Genomic DNA, 23740 nt, shown 5'->3' with positions numbered 1-23740 from the left:
AATTTTAGGATTTACATTACTTGAATGTATGTAATGTAGTTGTACTGTAGATCTTGAATTAGGAATGTAGGGTATTTCCACTCTTTATAGATATAGAAGTGCATCAATGAAGAAGATGATGAATGCTTCAATGTATAGGAAATTCTCACAAAGGATCTTTCAATGAAAATATCCTTGCTTGAAAGTCTTGAATAGTTGAACTCCTTGAATGAAAAAGGAAAAATATGGACTTGAGATCAAGAGCTTGAATTACTTTAGGGTTTGCGTACAATAATTGAGATGAGATATGAAAATTAATCCTCTAAATCTCACTATATGAGTTTTTGGGAGGGAAAATAATACATACCAACTAGATAAAGGTCAAAAACTAATTGGACTACTAAGGCCTTTTAGGCCCTGAGCACCAAAAATGCCAAGGACTAGGTTGACCTAGTCAAGACTAGGTCGATCTGAGTTAACCTAGTATTGGAGGTCAGATCTTGGGTGCCACAGCAGAGGCAGATGTCAGATGGATAAGATGGAAATATGAAAGGGGATAGGAGAAAAGGAAATGGACAATAGCCATATCCATATTCCAAAGAGGGAATTTATGGTGAGGGTATTCAAAGTTCTTAAAATTTAAGTGTGTCCATTTTAAGATGGTACACATAGAAACCCTAATCAATAAGGATTTGAATATTGTATATGTTGAACTTGCAATAAAGAATGTAGGATATCTCTACAAAGAAAGTGGATATACTAAAAACCATATAATAAAGTTATGAATATAAATATGCATAAATAAAATAGATGATGAATGAGTCAATGTAGATCTCCTCCCTTGATTTCCAATAATCTTCTAGATCTTGTAGAGGAAATGCTCACAAAGGATTCTTGAATATTTAAACACCTTGAATTCTTGATGAGAATATATTTACTTGACTTCTTGAATTATTGATGTCTCTTGATAATAAGTTGATTTCTTATCAATGGTTGTTGTTCATGGATATGAAAATGAGTTGCCTAACTTTCCTTTATAGTATTTTTTTGGTGTAGAAACAAATCAAGACAAAAAGAATTGGGCCCAGTATCCTAAATCCCTAAGGAACAGGAAAAATTGGAAAGTAAACCTATTCTAGAAGATGTTGAATCTGTCAAGCTATTCCATTTTTTCATACAAGGAGCTATCCCTAAGGTCTGAGAGGTTGTACTAGTTAAACCAAAAAATATAGGGTAGAATAGGAGAAAAAGGCAATTGAGTATGAATCTATCCTAATGTAGGAGCATCCTAGGTGTAAGAACAATCTTGGATCACCCAAAAATATTTTCTTTTCAGTCTTTTCTATTTTAATAAGGACTAGTAGATAGGGTGGTTACTATTTATGGGAACTTGTTATTTTTAGTAAGTTTCTCGTATGAGCTCAAAATGTTCTTATTTTCTACATGAAGGTTCATTTTAGAGTTATAAGACTGCCATAAAAATCTCATTGCTCCAACTTAAGTATCGAAGAAGTTTTTACGGATTTTGGGTGGAAAAAATTGAAGAAAATTCTTCAGGCTCACACTTGGAGGCCTTAGAGTACCCAGATGAGGTCTAAAAACTCAATGGAAGGGTGTTTGCACAGTTTTGAGTCTGTAGATCAAAAGCTGGTGTTTCTAAAAAGTGGTTATAATAGCCAATCGGAGAAACGGTTTGAGAGTTATGACCTTCCAAAGTTGGGTTACCCAAAATATCTAAAATAATTGTCAAAAATGTATTTGGCTAACTCTATATGTATTGTTAGGGTCTATCGGCTCTAGGTATTAAGTTTCAATATCCAAAACCTTCTCAGGCAGCATAAAATCGCCTATTTAAGAAAGGCTCAAACATTGTCTAGGACAACTCTAGGTGGTAGTTCGCATCTTAGTCTTGCAGATTACTATAATGAAGGCACCCATGTGGGTTAGCATATTGTACTTATGAATTTTGTAATTCTGCATTTGCGACATAAATAAGAATTCCATATTTTGTTCTTGCATTTGTTTTTGTTATGTGTTTATGGTATTAAGGGGAGCACTCTTCATCAAGTGGTATCAAAGCTAGAGTTCTTGAGTGTGTGGATAGATTGCCGATTGTGAGGTAGTTCACACTACGACTATGGTTTGGACTGAGCATGTAGACAAATCACCAATTGTGAGGTAGTTTGCACTAGGGTTTCAATGGAAGTGCAAAAAATGCCTCCATAAAGAGAGCATGGCCGAAGGGCTGTAGGTGTTACATCTGAGGATTTCCTAGCCCTTCAAAGACAAATGCAAGCATTGGAAGAACAACTGTGTAGAGGAATAAATCTTCCTATAAGAAATGAAAGCAAGGATGTGGAAGAAGTAGAAGAAAATGTTGAAGCAGAGGCAATTCTAAACCCAGAAGAAGAGAGGCTTTTTAGGGCCATCTCTAAGACTGGAAAAAGACCTAAGTTTGAGGTTCCCACATTTTTAGGAAATATTAACCCAGAGGAGCTTATCGATTGGATCAATGAATTGGAGGAGTACTTTGAATATGAAGATATTGAGGATCCTCATAGGGTCAAGTTTGAAAAAGAAAAATCGAAGGGACTTATTAAGATCTCATGGCAAGAGGTTTAGTTGGAGCAAAATAGAAAGGGAAAGGACAAAATCACCAGATGGGAACATATGGTAGCTAAATTGAAGTGATAATTCATTCCCATGGATTATGAGCTTGATCTATTGAATAAAATGCAAGGGTTGAACAAGCGGAAAAATTTATTCAAGAGTATATTGAAGAGTTCTATGGAGTTCTCATTAGAACCGGCCATGCAGAAGCTGATAAGGAGAAAGTGGCCCATTATCTTTATGGGTTAAGGCCAAGCATTCAAGACGAGCTAAGACTAGTTTGAATGAACAATATTTCATAGGCATACCAATTTTCCCTAAAAGTTGAGGAGAAACTAAGAAAGAAGTTTGACAACAAGAATAGCAGAAGAGGTCACAGTTGAAGATTTGGTGGACGATCTTATGGAGGTCATAATGATGATCAAAAGAACAAGGATGAGGCTAGAAGTAGCAATCAGAACCAAGGGGGAAACAATTCCAATCATTTCCATGATAAGAACAATAGAGATCAGAGGGGAAAAGGAAAAGGATGAGGGTTTGGAAGAGGAGGCTTCCGTGGGAAATTTTTTCACCATAGAAAAGAAGGGCATAAAGGATTTGAGTGTTCCTAGCACCAAGGAATGACATATCAAAGAATAGAAGGCCAACACAGAGTTGCACATGTTGATGAAGATGCCTGATCCTCTCATTCTAAAGATATTGAAAGAGGAGAAGTCCTAGTTAACAAAAGAGTCTTGTTGAGTGGTGAGAATGAACTTGATCAAAGAAGGAGCTTGTTTTGCACAAGGTGAAGATGTGAAGATAAGTTTTGTGATGTGATCATTGATGGTGGAAGTACTAAAAATCTAGTGTCAAAAATGATGGTCACCAAGTTGAAGTTGAAGAGACATAAACACCCACATCCATGCCATATTGGTTGGGTGCAAGATGACTACAAGGTCATGGTCAACAAGCAGTGTTCCATGAAGTTCAAGATTGAAAGCTACCAGGATGAGGTACTATGTCATACCTATGGATATATGTCATATGTTGTTGGGTAGGCCATGGAAGTTTGATAGGTATGCTTTACATGATGGGTGAACAAATACCTACACTTTAACCAAGGATGGAGTGAAACATAACTTGAAGTTGTTGAAGGAGAAAGAAGAAAAGGTATGTAGTGCTACTAGAATGTGTTTTGCTGATGGAAAAAAGTTTCTTAAAGGTATGAAGCATGAGCATATGTGTTTTTCTATAATTTCAAAAGATAGTAAAGAAGAAGTAGAGAAGGTACCTGCAGAAGTTGCAGTAATGTTGGGAGAGTTTTTTGATATTGTATTAGATAATGTACCTGATGGATTCCCCCTAATGAGGAAGATCAGTCATCAGATGGATTTGGTTCCAAGAGCCAGTTTTCCAAATAAGGCAGTGCATAGAATGACACCAGCAAAAAGTAAAGAGTTGAATAAACAAGTTCATGACTTATTATTGAAGGGGTTTATTTGAGAGAGTTTGAGTCCATGTGTTGTGCCAATTGTATTAGCACCAAAGAAGAATGGAAAATGGAGGATGTGTAAAAATTATCATGCTATCAACAAGATCATATTCAAGTATAGATTTCTATTGCCAAGGATGGATGATATTATGGACTATTTCAGTGCAGCTGAGTATTTTACAAAGATAGATCTGAAGAGTGGATACCATAAGATTTACATCAAAGAAGGTGATGAATGGAAGACTGCATTCAAGGAAAAAGAAGGATTGTATGAATGGTTAGTCATGGCTTTTGGGCTAACCAATACACTGAGCACTTTCATGAGGCTCATAAATGAGGTATGGAAGGAGTTTCTGGGCAAGTTTTTTATTGTTTACCTAGATGATATTTTAATCATTAGTAAGACATTGGAGGAGCATTTGATCCATATTTGCAAGGCATTTGATAAGTTGAGGGAAGAAAATTTGTTGATAAACCTAAACAAGTGCAATTTTTTAAAGGAGTTGGTGTACCTAGGATTTGTAGTCTCAACAAAAGGTTTTAAAATAGACCCAGAGAAAGTGAATGCTACCCTTGAATGGCCTACTCCAAGGAGTGTGACAGAGGTAAGATCTTTTCATGGACTAGCTAGTTTTTATAGAAAGTTCATAAGAGGTTTTAGGAGTACTTGTGAACCCCTGACTGAAACAATGAGACAAGATAGGAAAGAATTTAAGTGAACTACAAAAGCAAATAAGAATTTTAATCTATTGAAATAGAAAGTTATTAATAAGCTTGTTTTAAAACTTCTAGATTTTAAAAAGGTGTTTCAAGTAGACTGTGATGCTAGTGGTACTGCAATAGGAGTTGTTATGAGTCAACAAGATAGACCTTTGCATATTTCAATGAGAAAATGAATGATCCAAAATAAAATACTTTGTTTATTATGCTATAGTTCAAGCATTGAAGAAGTGGAGAAATTATCTTCTTCCTAAGGAGTTTTTTTTGTATACTGATCATCAAGCTTTGCAATATTTAAAGAGTCAAGGAAAATTGAACCAAAGACATTTGAAGTGGGTTGAGTTTTTGTAGAGTTCTACATTTATTTTGAAACACAAGAGTGGTAAGTCTAATAGAGTTGTAGATTCTCTTAGTAGAAGATGACTTTTACTGACAAAAATGTAGATAGAGGTGGTTGGGTTCAAGGAACTCAGTACTTTGTACCTAGATTATCTTGATTTTGGTGAAGCATGGAAGGCTTGTACAGAACCTGTTTCACCTAACATGACAAAGTGGTTGAATTTCATGATCTAAGATAGTATGTTTTTCAAAGGAAGCTAGTTGTACATTCCTAGAAGTTCAATGAGAGAGAATCTCATCAAGGAGAAGTATAGTAGAGGATTAGTAGGACATTTTAGTAGAGATAAGACCATTGCTTTGGTTGCTGATAATTATTACTGGCCATAATTACAGCAAGATGTGAATAATTTTGTACAAAGTTGCAAAGTATGTCAAATGGTGAAAGGAGTGAAGCAGAATACAGGGTTGTATCAGCCATTACCTATACCAAAAAATTCATGGGGTGATGTCAGCATGGGTTTTTTTCTTGGATTATCGAGGACTCAGTGTGAGCATGATTCTATTTTTGTGGTGGTTGACAAGTTTTCAAATATGGCACATTTTATTCCTTGCAAGAAGGTTAATGATGCTATCCATGTAGCAAAATTATTTTTCAAAGAAGTGGTGAGACTACATGGTCTAACAAAAAGTATAGTTTCAGACTGGGATACCATATTTGTTGGGTATTTTTGGTGTACATTGTGGAAGAAATTGAAGAAAGAATTAAAGTTTAGTTCATCACATCATCCACAAACTGATGGACAGATAGAAGTTATAAATTGTAGTTTGGGAAACTTGTTGAGATGTTTGGTTGGAGAAAAGCCAAAAGGATGGAATCTAATTTTACCATAAGAAGAATTTTTATATAATAATTATGTGAACAAGAGTACTGGTAAATCACCATTCCAGATTGTATATGGGAGTAGTCCTGGTAATGCTTCTAAATTGAGGCACTTGGATAAAGGAGAGATAAGTAGTGTTGAAGTAGAAGAATTTGTTGAGCATTTGAAGAACATCCATAAGGAGGTGAGGAAACACATCATAAAGATGAATACACAGTATAAATCTAAGGCAGATGTGAAAAGGAGGTATAAAAAATTTCATATTGGAGATGAAGTCATGGTTCATTTGAGAATAGAGTCTTTTCTAGTGGTTACATATAATAAGATGAAGATGAAGAAGTTTGGACTGTGCAAGATAGTGAAAAGGCATGATTCTAGAAATGCTTATGGAGTGGAGTTGCCTAGTCAGTTGAATATTTCACCATTATTTAACATTTCATATTTGGCAGAGTATTATGAAGGAGGTTGTGGAGATGAAGTTGCATAAGCGCAGTGGAGTATTCCACCAGCTAGTTTAGCTACAAAGGAGATTGAGGAGATACTAGATAGTCATGCTAGAAAGAGTACAAGGAATAGAACTTATAAGGAATACTTGGTCAAATGGAAAGGCAGGCCAGTAGAGAATTCATCGTGGCTAGCAAGGGAGGAGGTTTACCATCTTGGTTTTCCTCTAAATACCTAAGACGTGACAGAATCACTTCTCAAATTACCCTAGGTGTCTGATGCAGGATCATCCTGGGTGTAAGAGCAATCTTGCATCACCCAAAAATATTTTATTTTCAGTCTTTTCTATTTTAGGATCAATATCCTTAACAGGATCCTATTGTTTAGTGAATTATCTAGTGGGTATCATCCCCACCTGGGTTTTCCCTTGGTCAGGGTTTCTCAATTTAAAAAATAATGGTGGTATGAGTTTTCTATGTTTATGGTTATATTTACTATTTATAATTACTAGTTTACTTTCATATGCAAGTTATAAAGTAATTAACAATATTCAGTTGTGGGCAAAAGTTTGTAGAATACTAGAATACTGATCCACACCCCCCCCAATATTATCTATTTCTAACAAAATCTTATCCCTAATGTATTTTTGAAAATTAGAAATAAAGAGATGTTAGATAGTGGAGGGATTCAAGGTGAGTTGGAGGAGAGAAAATAGAAAATAAAATGGCAGCAAGAAAGTTGTGGTAAAGAAGAAGGTCTCCAATTAATTATTAAGCATGAGGTTTTTCTAGGGGAGTTGACTTTGTGGAGGCATTTAAAGAGGCCCTCCTTCCTAGTTAATCTTTAGTTAAGGAAGTATCATTCTAGTGTTGTGGTTGTTGTGATAGTGGTTCATGCTAGTGTGTGGTTGCTACTTCTATGTGTTGGAAATGTAATGACAAGCAAGTGACTTGGGGGTGGGGGGTGAATTAAGAACCACTTAAATTTTTTACACTTAAATTACTTCTTTTTTATTTCTTTAGATTATTTAATCTACTTTCATGCATGAATATAAAGAAATAAATAAGTCGACACCATAACACTTTGACAACAAGATTTGGTAACCCAGAAACCCTCCAAGGAGAAGGTAAAATTGAGGTGTGCATGACACCCCCAATGCTTCACTACTATAGTAATAAAGTTTTCCTATGGGGGCTTACAGTTGATCACTTTTGATGATCTACTCTATTAGGAGTATGAAGTAATATTAGGTCCACCTTGTGAAAGGATTTTACAATACAATGAAGTATGTAATTTGTTAAGAGATTTAGAAAAAGACTATTAAGTCCGCTTGGTTAGAGGATTTCATTGATGCACCTATTAGGATGAATCAGTTGGTTGATCTCACCTTTGCAACTCTATTTCGTTGATATATATCCTTTCACTAATATGATCACCTGACTGTGATAGATAAGTCTCTTCTTTTCCCTTTATACTTCTTTGTAGCCTTCTTACTCAATCTACTCCATATGCGCTTCGTCTCTTTAAATATTCATCTCCTTCCATATATTCCATGTATTACATCTTAGACAAATGAATTTTTCTTCCTTATATACTTATTAGTCAATAAATTCATACCAAGTCATCTTATACAATAGAAATCTTCAAAATAATCAAGTTATACCTTTAAGCGGCCAAATATTGATGCTTGGGTCATACAATGCATTTGATGTTTTCTTGATGCTCAAGGAACACAGTGAGCTTGAGTGATACTATGGCACTTGGGTAGCATTGAATGTTCAAAAAAAACTTTAGAACTTTGGTGATACTAGAGTATTTTGACTTGAACTAGTTAGCTTAGTCCACACAGAGAACTCGGCTAACACTGTGAACTCAGTTCACACTGGGAAATTGGTTCTCACTAAGAACTTGGATAACTCAGTTTATACTATGATCTCAGTTAACACAGTATACCTTCATCTACTCGAGCTACACTGAAGTCTTCTTACTAGTGGAAAGCTCAGTTGTAGTATTAATCAACCTTCCTGGATAACTTAAGTGGTTTGTCACTAATTGATAATATGTCTTGCCATAGGGTCAAAAATCTCCCCCTTTGGTATTAATGACAAAAACACTTATCTTGAGTAGTTATATAAGCATTCAAAAAAAAATCCTTAATCAAAAGTTTCTGTCAAACTCCTCATTTCCATATACTTGGTTATGCAACTTGGTTTGAATTGAAAAACTTTGTGGCTTAGTTATAACTAATCTAAATTTGGATTTTTCAAAATTAATTTATTTTTTCTCTACATCTGAACATCTACATCATATACATATTCCTCTATACATTTCTACTCTATATTTCCTACTTGTTTACATAATATAATTTCCCTTTTGTATATTTTCTACCATATTTTCCCCTTGGTTTTTGTTACAAATATCTTATCTTTACAAGGTTATACCAAAATATGTGAGGAAATCATTGTGCACTTTAAAAATTAAAGACATAGTTTTATCCCAATTTTTTGGCAATACCTTTAAGATGTGGAGATCAATTTGAAGTTGAGTTGATAGCTTCATCACGAGATCTACAAATGAGAATTTTGTGTCATGAACTAATGTCTTTTCATGTGCTAGATGTTTCCGCATCACATCCATGTGAGAGAGTATGGTACTCTAAATATCTAATACTTTTTCCCTTGTTTTGGCTTCCTCCCTCATTAACTATGCTTGCAAATCTATCAAAAATTTGACCTTTATAAACTGATTGGAGTTGGAACTCGGGTCAACTACTACCTGACTAGCACTATTCTTCAAGTCTTCATCAATCTTGGTCAGTTTATCTTTTATTTCCTTAGTGAAAATTGAAGTATCACATAATTTTTAAATAATTAAACAAAATTATTTACAACTCCTACAGTTCCAATAATAAATAAGTAAACAACATTATTTACAACTCCTACAGTTTTGCTTGATCAATAGTAATCTTCTTTTCTACATTCTCCAAAAATTTATTTTCAAATTTTCTTGCTGCCATTTGTAGAATTTTTTCTTGGCCGTCTATATCCTTATTGAATTTATGTATAATATCAAATAATTTCTCAATAATGGGGACCTTCATACTTACCTCTATTTGCATGATGTCCAAGAATATGTCCTTGATATCTTCAAGAACCTTACCTCTATCCTTTTCATCTCTCAAACTTCTCTATTGTGCTCATTTTCTCCATAGATCACTCAAGATCTCCATCTAATCAGTAATGAAATTGGATTGATCCCAATTTGGAATCACAATCTCAATATCTAGGTCTATCTCATCAGAGATCTTTTCCTTTTGCTTACCTTTTGCACTAAGAGAAAATATGATCTCTTTATATTCATCCTTCTTCTCTTCTCCACTTGGTTGACCCTTGGATTCTTCTATATTTTATTTTTCAACCTTGTCCTTGTCCTTTTATATTTCCTACTTGGTTAAGCCTATCCTAGAGGTAGATTGATTCTATTGCTCGGTTACTACTTGGTTGGATGGAAGACTTTGTATCTTTATCTCTGATTTCTCTACACTTGATGAAGCAATGGCTTGGTTCAGAGTGGAGGGTAGAGAGTCAATCATAGTATCTATCATCATTTTGGTATTAGACTCTTCTATAGTCTATGCATCTTTCTCTTCATCTTTTTCTATTTTACCTTCTTCCTCAAAAATAGTTTTTCACAACTTTGTTGTGGACTAAAAAAATTCTTCAATATTGTTAGACAAAAATTGAAATATCTTGAATCTTGGAGTCTATCTATTTTCATGTTTTCCCATGGCCTTCTTGACTTCTTGATTTGTGAAATCAAACATAATGCTCTTTAAGGTTTCTTCCTTGATTTCCCTCTCTATTTTCATAGCATTGGTCCATCTATGTGTAACTTCCTTTAGTAAGACGTTGGGAGCTTGGCTCCTTAGCTCACTTAGATCATACTTCCACTTAGCTATTTTCTCCACCAGTGCATCCTCTATTTGGTGTTGTTCATTTTTTCCTCTAGATTCATATTTGATGTTTTTGAATCTTTCTATACCACTACCTTCTCTTAATCCCTAAAATTTATTCTCAAAGGTTAGTGGGGGCTTCTTCAGTTGTATGATAGGATTGTTTTCCTCTTCATCATCATACTAAAGTTTTAATTTCCTTTTGGACTTTCTTGCTATACTGATCATAGGGGTAGATACTTTCTTGGGTGTAGCTTTCTTGGGTGATGCTATGATTACTTTTCCTATTTTCTTTGGAGGTTCTTCTTCCTCTTCTTCCTCTTCCTGTTCTTCCTCTTCTTCTTCTTCCTCATTTTCACCTTTTCCCTAAGTGGGCATGAGAGGATCATCTTTCTTTTCTAATTTCTTCTTTATGGTTTCTATCCTCTTCTCCCCTCTTTTTAGAACTTGAGGAATCTCTATCTCTAGAGATATCTTGGTCTTGACTTCATCATATGCTCCAAAATATGTTTCTTTAGGGTCAGTAGGCTCATTCTGAAGAGCCTCTATGATATCCTTGGTATCATATATATTCACTTCATATCCCAAGGGTTTTACCCATGCATCCTAGGTATGACTACTTGAATGTGAGCATTTTCACAATCAACTAAGAAACAAATATCTTGTGCATATTGTTCAGCCAATTGTTGAGGTATTCTATACCTATTCTATATATTCTCCTTGAAATTTTTAATTATGCATCCATGATACCATCAAAATTTTCTCCTAACTCATCTATGAACTCATTGATCTAATAGATTACTGGTCAATCCTTACTTCAGACCACACTGCATTTGGATGGAAAGAACTTTTGAACATAGAAAAATAAATATACAAGGAGAGATCCAAACTTACATGCTTTCTTCTTTGATACCCGAATGCTCTTCGTATTTTTTCCTTGTTGGCTTAGCTATAACTCAGAAAGGTCAAAGGATAGATTGTTCTTAACCACTTTATAAGACAAATCAACTACTTCATAGGGAATAGTATTTGGCCTACTCAAATTGTAGATCTTGTGTGCAATGACATGAATCCTAAATTTGATTTCCATGTTAGTGGCATTGTTCAGTTTCATTCTCTTGCCATCTCATTTTGCTAGGGTCTTCTTGGTAATATCACCATGAGCTAAGGTTTTATTTGTCTTGGGTATGTCCAACATTAGGTGGCTTATAACTCAGTGAACTATATTCTTGGTGATCTTCAAGGGTTGATCTAGCCATAAGGACATGTCATGAATCCTACTGAGCACATATCTGATCCACTTTACTTGGAAATTACATGGCATGTACAGGGCATATGTTAATCCCTTGACCTCTAGATTATTATGCTTATCGTTCAGAGTTCCATTCTCACATAATGTATTAAATACACTTCATTTACCTCAAAAAATCCTAGTTCTTAAATTGTAAAGTGATAAAATGACCTAATATCATTGATTAATAGTACCTTAGGAGGGATAGATGAGTGTTCTCCCAATGGATCTTTCTACTCTACAATTTTCGGGTAAAGCTTGAATGTTGGTGCCTTGCAAACTATATTCTTCAACAACATCGTGGATCCCTTCTTCACCTTGGAACTAGAGTGGGATGCCATAGTACTCGGTGAGAGATGAATTCGTAACAACTGATAACTCTTCATGCAAATTCTCACTTCAACACTTTTCTCTTAATTGCTCTAGGGATCAAAATCTCTATGTAATCTGAATGCAACATGAGAAATAAACTCTCTATTTTTCCTTTTATGAAAAATTTCAAAATCTTAGGGCTTTTTTAATGCATTATATAGTGGTAGGTGGAATATCTTGACAATGTCCTTAAATCGTAGACTAGGCATAAAGTGATCATCGCACAACTCGATTAGAACTGAATTCTAATTTATCTTTCCTTAGAGATAATAGATAACTCAATTAAAACTAGGTTGTAACTCAGTTAGAACATAGCTTCCTTGCTTAACCTTGTACATTTGAATATGCAGGTTTGGATTTTTCTTTCTTGCATATCTAGAACTGATGTAGGATTTTCTTGAATTTTTAGTTCCAGTCATCTCCTATATTTCTTATTTGGATCTAGATGCTTCACCCAACTCATTGGGTTGGATGATGATATATTCATTTTCTTTCCTTAGGCTTCCTCTAATTTCCTTACCCATTTTCGATTCATCTAAGTCTTGATATGTTCAACCTTGGACTTTCCTTTTTCTTCACTAGAATTTCTTGTGGCTCTATTCATATAGTTTCTTGCCAAATCTCCTATTTTCTTGCATACATGTTCATCTTACATTAGTATTTATTTTTCTGAAGTAAGTTTTTACACAATTTACTCTAATGTTCCTATATTCTCCACAATTATGACATCTTCCCCACATGTTGTAGTCCCAACCAATAAATTATCTGTGTTTGGTTCCATTGTGATTATTATTTGGATTTGATCTACACTCTAAAGATTTGTGACCAGGCTTATGACATGTGAAACAATTTCCTTCAAACTTTGATTTGGTTATGTATTCATTACCCTTATGTCCATATTTATTGTAATTGTGGAAATGAATTTTGAACTTAGGTTGCATACTATTACTCCAACAAACATTTGATGTATGACCTACCTTTCCACAATCATTGCATGTAGGCCTTTTTCTTTTGTGCTCCTTGTTGTGATGATTCTCCTTGATTAGTATACCCTAAGTCAATAGTGCCTTTAGGTCTATTCAGTGTTTTCTCATACAATTGATTCACACTTTCTTGTGACCTCAATCTTCTTTCATTTAGTTCCTTTTAAGCTCTTAGTTGATTCTTGAGTCTCTCATATTTTATTCTCAAATTGGTGATTCCTTAATTTGCATCATCTAGTTGATTTGCCTTGTCTGCCTAATGTTGGGATAATTGATGAACTTCATTGGTATTTTCTTCTAATCTTGTAGCAAGTAGTCTTCTATCTCCATCTCTCATTTCTTTATCATTTACTTATTTTTTCTTTTGTTCCATGAGTTCACATAGCCTAACTGAGTAACTTTCCTATTCTCTTTTCAATTGTTTTACTTCTTCTTGTAGAGTAGCATTCCTTACTAGTAGATCTTATATGGATACATCTGCTTCTTCTAAACTTCTTTCTCTGCATAGGTCTTCTACTCTTTCTTCAGTGTATATATTGCCATTCATCTATATAGCCAATTCTTTTCTTCTTTTCAGTGAGTGAGTGAGTTTCTCCTTGAGTTTCTTGACTTGCTCCAAAACTATGTGTAGATCAAGTTTTTCATTGTTAATAGCTTTCTCTAATTTGTACACTTCCATTTCCTCAGATCTTTACTTCCAAGCTATTAAACTTTTGATAGGATCAAACCTTTCTCTAATACCAATTGTTGGAAATGTAATGAAAAGCAAGTGATTGAGAGGGGGAGGAGGGGGGAATGAATCAAGAACCACTTAAAACTTTTACAAATTACTTCTACTTTACTTCTTTATATTATCTAATCTATTTTCATGCATGAATATAAAGAAATAGAGAAATAAACACCATAACACTTTGACACAAGATTTGGTAACCCAAAAACCCTTCAAGGAGAAGGTAAAACTAGGATGGGGATGAAATGCACAATGCTTCACTACCATAGTAATAAAGTTGGCCTATTAGGGATTACAATTGATCACTTCTGGTGATCTGCTCTGTGAGGAGTATGAAGGACTATTAGGTATACCTTGTGAAAATATTTAACAATATAATGAAGTATGTACTATGTTAAGAGAATCAGAAAAGGACTCTCAAGTCCACCTGGTTAGAGGATTTGACTGGTGCACCTATTAGGATGAATCAACAAGTTGATCTCTATTTTGCAACTCTTTTTTTACTGATGTAGATCCTTTGAATAATATGATCACCTCACTATGATAGATAATTCTATGTTTTTCCCTTTATACTACTTTGTATCCTACTTACTCAATCTACTCCATATTTGCTTCTTGTCTTTAAATATTCATCTCATTCCATATATTTCATGTATTATATCTTAGACAAATGAATTTGTCTTCCTTATATACCCATCAATCAATAACTTCATACCAAGTCGACTTACACAATAGATATCTTCATAATAATCAAGTTATACCTTTAAGTCAGCCAATTGTTGATGCTCAAGCCATACAGTGCATTTTGATGCTTAGGCAACATAGTGAGCCCAGGTGATACTATGGCACTTGGATAGTACTAGTTGCTCAGTTAACACTTTAGAACTCGGGTGATACTAGAACATTCTGACTTGAACCAGTTAGCTCGATTCACATAGAGAACTTGGCTAACACTGTGAACTTGGTTCACACTAGGAACTTGGTTTCCACTAAAAACTTGAATAACTCAAGTTATACCATGAGATTAGTTAACATAGTACACCTTCATCTTCTTGAGCTACATTGAAGTCTGCTTATTGATAGAAAGCTTAGTTGTAGTATTAACTAGCCTTCCAGGATAACTTAAGTGGTTTGTCACCAATTGACAATATGTCTTGCCATAGGGTTAACATATGGTTCATGCTAGTGGCTATTTTGGTTCATGTTGGTTATTTTTTTTATTTTGATTGATGGTCTAGTAGTTTAGTTTTTAGTCCTATTTTGTATGGTCTCACTTCTTAGGAACCTTTTTCTCTCTATCCACTAGACTTGATGTTTATTTTTGTTTGAGGGATTGTGTCCTCTCCCACTTTATCTAATTAGAACAAAAAATACATATTAAAATTCATATAAATCCATTAGCATATATATTTAAAATTGTAATATATGATTTTAGACAAGATTAAAGAACATCATACTAAAATATTAAGAACTATTGTATTGATGTAACAGTTGAAAGAGCCTAATGTAATATAGATTCTTATAAAACGTATCAAGTTGTTAGTGTAGTAAAATAAATATATTAATAATTATAGGAAATAAAGTATTTAGTATAAAAAAATCAAGGAACAACTCAATCAAGTTTTGAAATAACTAAACTAGGATCAATGCTCCATTTTAATTTTAGTAGGAATCTATTGCATGAATAAGCTAGAATCTTTCTATTTGAAAATAAAAATATTCTATTGATTTTATGAAATATTTTTTTTAAAAATCTTGAATTTAAATGACATAATACACCATGTAAACCCTGAATTATACAAATATTTTTTTAGAAATATCGTATAGTCTGATATATGTAAACCAAATATTGCACATGTAGCTGACATTATGTTTAATTATTTTGTAAATGTCCAAATTAATATTTAGAAATTAGTTAAAAGAAAACTAATTTAGATTTAAAAAATAATAAAATATTATTGACTATGATCATGAGTACTTATTTTGCTAAGGATTTTAAATGGTGATACTATAAGTGGTTTAACTCATAAGAAGCTAAATTTAGACTATATTACACAATTTTTCTTACGATTATATTTTTGTAGTATGAAGAAATCAACAAGATTATGGAAGACATTAATTTTTGCTTGGTATCTCTAGAAGCACAGATTTGATGGAAATGTGAGAAAACATATAAAATAGAATATTATTCAACTATTATAATTTGTGATGATAAATCACTACCAACTAGTGAAAACATAATAAAGCACAAGATCACTTTGTCAACAACTTTGTTTAAGAGAAAGTACTTGATCTAATATTGTGTGGAACATGAGGCATTTAATAAATTTACATCATCATTGTCTAGAGTAAAAAATATACATTTTAAAATATGTTATATTTAATCTTAGTATGTGTACAATAAATGGTATAATGAATATTTGATCATTTTTCACCCAAAAAAAAAAAATTAAAAGAATGTACAAGAGGAAAATATTTATTTTTATAATCGTATCTATTGCTTTAGCCTATGGCTATCAATTATCAAAGGCTTTCATCTTTTGATGCAAGAGATATTGATAAAAGTGGAGCAAAGACCTCTTGAGGCTCCCACACACTCTTCTAAATGGCTCATTGTTGTCATAAATAGACCCTTTAGTTCTCATTTACCTTATCTCAACATAAACTATATGGATTTGATTGTGAAGCATTTCCTCATAGTTGGTCATGAGGATTTTAATGATTTCAAACATATCCTTGAGTACCTAATTATTGAACAATGCTAATTTGAAACGGTTGTCTTTTTTATTTGAATTTAGTTTCAAACTCCATAAATCTGCACTTATAATCTACTTTCATGGTCACCACATCTTAGCATTTCTTGAAGGGAAAAAAATAATTTTATTTTCCTTATTTTCATCTCACACAACCTCCATATTCTATTTCATATCCTATTTTCAATAAATAGTCCTTAGTTGGATGCTCATTTATCTAAATTCTTTCAATACTCTCTTTTTTATTATTCTAAAGAAATGCATCATTATATTTCAAGAACTAGCCAAGAGATCTAAATGGATCTCTTGATTAAAATCGAGAAGGAAGAACATTTTGGTTAATTCACATAGGAAGAGGGGTAGGTCCTTGCTTTCCAAATTTGATACCATCTCCATGGATTCCAACACCATATGCCATAATTGCATAGGCTAGATGAGTCATCTAAGTGGTCAATAAAAGGGCTCAGAGAAAGGAAAGATCTTCTATATTTAGGGATTTCCTACATCCCTCCCTAATGATATTAACTCTAACTCCATATAATTATTCTAATATTTCTTGTTGAACTATACAATCTAGATTCTTCAACTCTAGTCTCTTCCTCATTCATAGAGAAAACATGAGAGTAACTAGCTTTAGATATGGATGGGGAATTATACAAATCTTATTTTCACAAATAAGAAGAATTAAACCATCATGTAAGACTAGGTTCTCAAGGTTCTTCTTTTGGTCATTAATATTTGCAATAAGGGAGAATATAAGGAAAGTGGGAAACTAAATGCACAAATCCTTTACTAAAAGTGTTTGAGTGTAAAAATATGATTTTCATACATTGTAGTAAACATCATATTTAAGGAGAAGAGGTATTTTAAACTACAACCCAAATATTCTAAATAGAAATCATAGCATAGCCACTCTTCTATTTCTTAACTAGTTTCCCATCTTCACAAAAAAAATCCTGAGTTGCATATGAATCCTTCTAGCTTGTGAATAATTTATTTCCCTCCAAACCTAGATCTATAAATTTTATAATGAAGTCCTTTGTAACTAGTTCCCACTTTTTACCCAACATTGTGACTTTTCCATTCTTTTAATTCTCTACAAATATTTTAGTAATTTTGAGGGTGAACCTTTGGAGCTTCTCTCGGTAAAAAGTAACACCGCCATTATTCAAAGTATTCTAAATTGTAACATTCTTCCTTACCTCATCAAAATTCATGGGTTGGATATGATTGCAATATCCTTCAATCCCTTGAAGATTGTAGAGAAAACCAATTTCTCTCTTTGTCTTTTTAATATTTAAATAATTATCAAAGAAAAAAAGGCATAAAACACTTTGAGGCATGCAAGTAAATCACCTTCATCATTTTGTAACTGTTGCAATAATCATGGTGACTAGTAACTTGAATTGTGCATGTGTAGCCTTTCATAGGCTATCATTTCAAAGACAAACTTTGAGAGATGATCCTTATTTTGTTATTTAATCAATTTATTATGCATTATCCCAATGTTAGAAAAATAATATTCTATAGAGTTCCCTTTATGGTACACATCAAAGGTGAGCTATATTCTAGAAAAGAATTCATAATTACCTTAGATTCTTGAATCCACCTTTCCTTTTTATTGATCATGAAAGATTTTTGGCTCGCTTTAGATATTGAATTATATGTTTTGGGCGTCCCTCAAACTATACATGACTATAGTTTCATTTATTTAGTTAAAGATAAACTATAGTAAGTAGTACAACTTCAATAAGATGGTTAGTCCAACTTCTTAAAATAAATGGTATCCTTGAAAAAACACCATATTTATTTCTCAACCCTCTACTATAGCACATCTAGATGTAACAAATATGTTAGCAAAACATTTATATTATAATTTTTATCTTTATGAGAAAAAATTTAGCAAGTAACATCTCTCAATCTTACCTATATCCTTCCTCTATTAAGCATTACAACAATTATTTTAGACTTCTTTAAAGATCTAATATGAAATTTGTAAATATAACAGCCACTATGCTAGTATACAAATACGTATTTTTCAAGGTTTTGTTTCAATTACTACTTCTGTATAATATATTTGTATATTACATCTAATACGACGTATAATATATTTGAATATTACATATAATACGACGATAGCTCCTCTTCGGTAATTATGTTCCTCTTGATATCTATATGAAATCTATGAAAATAAAAACCACTATTCTACCGCATGAATGAGCAATATGCTTCAGGCTTATTCTGCCTACATTTATTCTAACTGTTGTTTTTATATAACTTATTGGTGTTTTTATCATATCTACTGCAAGTATCCACTATTAGAAAACAGAACTACTGATAATGAGCTATTGGATCTAAATATGTAACAGCCAGAGAAACTAAAATATCTTTCAGATCTACCATAAAAAGGGTAAATGTGCTTTAGAAAACAAAACTACTGATAATGAGCTATTGGATCTAAATATGTAACGGCCAGAGAAACTAAAATATCTTTCAGATCTACCGTAATAAGGGTAAAATGTGCTTTAGAAATTCCGATCAACAAATTGGATGGAACGCTCTAATTTCTTTTTGTACGTCCCATGTTTCTAGACAGAACAAAACCATTTCAATTAGTATGACACAATTTAATCAACGATAATGATAATTATAGAGGCTAATAGAGAGCTAAACCCAAGAAGTTAGAAGAACTTGATCATCTAAGTATCAGTGCAGGAGCATCAACCACATAATTGAGAATTTTAATTTTGATTTTTTTCCAATCACAAAAAGGAGCTAATAGAGAGATGAATCAATGACTGTAGAGAAACTTAATCATTTAAGTATCAGTTGTAGGAAAATCAACAAGAAAAAGGTGGAAATTAAATTTAAATTTACACAATCATAACAAGGACAATTGAGGGAATGGATATTCCGAATTATTGAGTCTGACTGATATTGAAAACAATAGAAGCTTCTATAAAAAATCATGACATGATGAATAAAGAAAATACAGAGTCTATCTATCTTAGAAATAAGTTTGACCTTAACTATGAAAGGGCCGAGCGTGAAATATTATCCACAGCTACGCTTGTTGAAGAATCTTGAGCATTCCTTTCCAGTTACGATCGATTCTATTCAAACAAAGATAAAACCACATGGAAATGTTAATCTAATTGATAGTGTGAAGCTTCAAATCTTTGATAGTAAACATTGATGAAAACTGTAAATTAATGGGTCTCTTTTAGCAAATAAGGAATAAAATGTTTCGGACGGAGGAAGATAACATTGTTGTTTTCCTACCTTTGGAAAAAATGGTGGAAATGTGAGTGTTCTGTCTTCTCCGACAATATTTTAAAGATTTTTTTTTAGGGCTGACGAATATCATTTGTTTTAGGGCTGACGAATATCATTTGTTTTAGGGCTGACGAAGATCGTTGTATGGTCTCCGACGGAAGCGGTAGAAAATTCGAAAAAGTTGGAAGTTCTAGAATTTCTGATGGCCGTATGTAAAACGTTGCGTTTTCACATTCGTTCAACTTTCTCCCTCAATATTCAAAAGCAACTCAATTTTTGACTGAGCACGAATCCAATGTTTACTTTAGTCGCCAAATTTGACTTCCAAGGTATCTTTGGGAAATGATTGGACTTCCCCAAAAAATTGGTTGGATGCCAGAATGACATGTACCGAAAGGCGTTGTCTTACCAACTTCACTTCTCACCCCCATTTGAATTGTTAAATTTTATACGCCTCTAAATAGAGTGAAGAATATATATATATATATATATATATATATATATATATATATATATATATATATATATATATATATATATAGTTGACATGGAAGATAATTTATGATTTTTCATACTTAAATATATGATACTTATGATTAAGGTTATTGTGGGTAATAGTTAAGGTCGATGGTGTAATTAGGATTAGTGATCTTAAGGATGGTCTTAGGGTTTAAGTTAGAATTAGGGTTAGTATGAACATTAACCTTAGTAATTCACCTAGGGTCAATCTTAGACTTATAGTTATAGTTAGGGTGAATAGTTTAAAGTTAGGAGTACTATTATGTTAATTGTTACAATTAAAGTTATAGTTAGGAGTGGGGAGGAGGATAGAGTTAGGGGTCAAGTGAGATTAATATTAAAGTTGCAATAGGTATTATTATGTTAACAATTACAATTAAAGTTATGATGATTGTAAAGGTTATAATTATGATTATGGTTTTCGTTCATATTAAGGTACATGGATAAGGTTAAGGTAATAGGAAAGGTTAGGATCGAGTTTACAATAAGTGTTTAAGTTGAAGTTAGGGTTAGGGTTAGCTTTAAGACTTAAGTTATGGTTAGAATTATGGTCAGTTTTAGAATTATCTCTCTCCTCCTATCAATTCATAATCCCTCTAAATTTACCCCCCTCCTTGCACTTTCCTCTCTCTCTCTCTCTCTCTCTCTCTCTCTCTCTCTATATATATATATATATATATATATATATGGGTATGTGCAGGATCATGGTGTGCCAAAAAGTGGCAATGTGAAAAAAGTAGAGTTTGAAGACTTCTAAAAGCACTTCAAAATCCACTCTGACTTTTTTTCACCTATCCAGGTACCAAACTTGGAAGGTAAGGCCGAGCCTTATTGGATATCTGATTTGAGATTAGATATCCAATTTGATATCAGATATCTGATATCATATCGGTTATCCGATAATTAGCGGAATAATATTATAACAATATAATTATTATAATTATTATACTATAATATATTATTATTATTATATTATTATTATAATAATATAATAATATTATATTATAATAGTATAATATATTATTTAATATAATATTATTATTATAATTATTAATATACTATAATATATTATTATTATAATATTATAATCGTATAATATTATACTATAATAATATTATTATATTATAATAATATAATATAATATTTAATATTATAATATATAGTAATATAATATAATATAATAATAAAAAGTAATATATTATAATATAATATATAATAATAAAGCATAATATAATATAATACATTATAATAATATAATATAATAATAATATTATATTATAATAATATAATATAATATTTTATATTATAATATATATTAATGTAATATTTTATATTATAATATATATTAATGTAATATAATATATATAAAATATAATATAAAAAATAATTTAATATAATATAATATAATATAAAATATAATATAATGTAATATATTATATATAAAATATAATATAATAATAAAAATGTAAGATATTATATGTTAGCATTTATATATAATATTGCATATCAAATATCTGATGTTATATTGGATATTCCATATTATATCAAATATCCAATATTATTTGATATTGAAACAGATATCCGATATAATATCGGATATCCGATACTTGCGCACAACATAAACTTAAAAAAACACAGACCCGCGGGCCCATTACTACGTTATTTGGGGGCCAGTTTTTTGCAAGCGCAATCGGATATCAGATATTAAGGCATGTTTTTTTTTTCCAACTCAATTTTAACTTAAATTCAATAGATTTTAGGATGATTTTGTTTGTTTTAGTTGAATCTAGGGTTTTTTTGGAAAAAAAGGTTAAAATTAAGGTTTTTTTTTAAATATATATTATGTTTTGCAATTCAATAGGAATGGTTGATCAGAATGATGACACTAAGGCAGGGAATAATATTCCTCGTAACCCCACACCAAATGATCTAGTACCCCACAAAACCATCCACCAAATAATCCTCTACCCCCTCAAAACCCTCCTCAAATCGAAGATTTGATAAATGAAAATCTCACCGAGTTGAGAGGTTTGCATAGAACATATAATAATGTACCCGCATTGGCTCCTATGTTATCCATGTTAAACACCATAGTGGATAACATTGAAACTCTTACAAACCAACAAAATGCTACTCTTCATTGGTGTGATGAAATGCACGAGATGTTTGATGATAGTTTGGATTATGATGAGGTTGCAGCCCTCAACATAAGCAAAGACAATTTGGCTAGCCTTTTTGCGAACCCAAAATGGGTTTACCAGTTGACCCAAAAAAATCCAAACTATCGATTAAATGGTGCACAAATGATGCCATACATGCAAACTTTTGGGATTGTTAGTGGATGGTCTTTGATATCCCTCCACATGGCAATTTAGACATACCATTTTATTTCCTTAGAAAATTATATGCAGAATTTGTTTTGAAACTTAAAGTGAACTATTGGAGCACGAAGCCCAACATGGGTGTAGGACTAGGAGCTCCTCAGGATAGACCCTCTTCCTAGCAGAAGAAATTTGGCACTTTTGTCCCCCCCACTAATATCTCCCCCCCTCCTCAAGTGCAGCATCCAGATATTATGATAGAGGCTAGCTCTCAAACCATCAAAGCCATTCATAGGCTGAGTAGCCTAATGATATCTCAGGCTAGGTCAGTCCTACCTCCTCATGTTGATGATGCTAGTGCCAGTTCATCATCGGCTAGCTCATCACACGTTTGTGTGCCTCACACTTGCATTACGTGCAAGAATATTTGCCTAGGTTCCATAGGTGATCTTCCTGAGTACCATTTTGTATTAGACGAGGATACACCAGACACACACGCAGAGGCTACAAACCCTGATGCGAGAGAGGAGGGGAATGTAGAGGCATGGACTCCTTCGGTGTCGGTACATGTATATATTTTTTTGTTATGACATATGCGATTTAAAGTTAATTTTTATAATAGAGTAATTTTAATTTTTAAGCCATATTGACTTTTATATGTATGTGATCTTCATTCATGTTTAGTTGATGACCGAAGAGGAGCTTAGAAAGATTGATGATGCAACACTCTCAGCCATTTCATTTGGCCTTGAGACATCTACGGTACATTATGTTGTGTTTGCATTTTTTTCTATTTGATATTTTAGCATATATGGTTGCTAATCTTTCTTTTATCTTGCAGGTAGCACCTGTCCTGGGGGGACAAAGTGCGAGGGGTGAGCCAGCACGCATTGACAAAGGAAAGGTAATTAGGCACTTTCTATTTGATTAAATATCGATGCATTCTTGTAAAATGTTTTTGGTAATCCCATTTAATTACATTCTTTATTGTAAATAGGGTGTGGCTAATGGCGATGAGCCTGTACAGATTCCTTGTCTTAGACCATCAAGGATTTCCATTTTAACTGAGAGCCCCATTGTATGTATAAGTATCATT

The 23740-nt window shown here is 32.6% G+C and overlaps 1 long non-coding RNA gene across 5 annotated transcripts in view; it reads right to left on the bottom strand.

The window, feature by feature from the left end:
* The window catches only part of LOC149569122 (uncharacterized), an 82732-nt gene extending 62827 nt beyond the window's left edge, over nucleotides 1-19905 (bottom strand). For 2 of the 5 annotated variants that reach the window (XR_016362706.1, XR_016362707.1), the window contains exon 1: nucleotides 19553-19770. This is a non-coding gene — a long non-coding RNA (uncharacterized LOC149569122). Of the gene's footprint in view, nucleotides 1-19552; nucleotides 19771-19810 lie in introns of those variants that run through there. The other 3 variants (XR_016362704.1, XR_016362705.1, XR_016362708.1) reach the window with 3 other exon arrangements.
* Between the last annotated feature and the right edge of the window lie 3835 nt (nucleotides 19906-23740).

The sequence above is a fragment of the Cupressus sempervirens genome, chromosome 3, assembly GCF_028749045.1.
Source record: "Cupressus sempervirens isolate cs-2001-9-10 chromosome 3, ASM2874904v1, whole genome shotgun sequence".
NCBI classification, from domain to species: domain Eukaryota; kingdom Viridiplantae; phylum Streptophyta; class Pinopsida; order Cupressales; family Cupressaceae; genus Cupressus; species Cupressus sempervirens.
The sequence above is the reverse complement of the archived record's forward strand: the minus strand, read 5'-3'. Positions and strand labels throughout refer to the sequence as shown.